Here is a 681-nt window from a genome sequence, read left to right as displayed (position 1 = left end):
GTCGCCGGTACGGAGACCGTGCGATCAGCACAAAGTTATCCAGAGTCACCAAAGCAAACGGACGCAGACGAGCCACGCCGATTGGTTTTGATCTAATAAAAGCATCCCTCCCATTTCTGGTCGGGACTCAGTTCAGCATGTATTAGCTCTAGAATTACCACAGTTATCCAAGTCATGTGGTACGATCTAAGGAACCATAACTGATTTAATGAGCCATTCGCGGTTTCACCTTATTTTGGCTTGCACTTAGACATGCATGGCTTAATCTTTGAGACAAGCATATGACTACTGGCAGGATCAACCAGGGAGCTGCTAGCAGCTTTTTTTTTCGTTCGGAGGAACCTCCCGGGTCCGCAGAGCACCGGGTCCGAATCTTATGATGTACATTTTTTTTTCCTTCTGTATCAACAAGTACGGGGGCGACTTCCCAATATCGACACCCGCTTTGCAATTGCAAAGTCTTTCCTTCCATCTCTAATTAATTTTCCTAGGGAGTAGGCGAGGCCAAACTTCCAAGGCTTTCACTGGCGAATATATCGCGCTCTTAGAAACTCGCATGGTACTTGGCGAGTGGATTTCAAATTATATGATCGGTGCCCACATTCGGGCGCGGCCCACTGCGGGAGCAGACCGTTGGCCCGTGGGCTCGCTGTGAACTAATTTGCCCACTGGTCCGAAAAG

General features: G+C 48.8%; 1 non-coding gene across 1 annotated transcript in view; it reads right to left on the bottom strand.

Annotated features, from left to right (window-relative positions):
- Positions 1-308, bottom strand: part of LOC134543868 (small subunit ribosomal RNA) — a 1,989-nt gene extending 1,681 nt beyond the window's left edge. Inside the window, exon 1 of the ribosomal RNA XR_010077316.1 lies at positions 1-308. This exon is cut by the window's left edge and continues 1,681 nt beyond it. This is a non-coding gene — a ribosomal RNA (small subunit ribosomal RNA).
- Positions 309-681: the final 373 nt, after the last annotated feature.

Source organism: Bacillus rossius, unplaced genomic scaffold, assembly GCF_032445375.1.
Source record: "Bacillus rossius redtenbacheri isolate Brsri unplaced genomic scaffold, Brsri_v3 Brsri_v3_scf220, whole genome shotgun sequence".
NCBI lineage: Eukaryota > Metazoa > Arthropoda > Insecta > Phasmatodea > Bacillidae > Bacillus > Bacillus rossius.
This window is presented reverse-complemented; position numbering and strand designations above follow the sequence as displayed.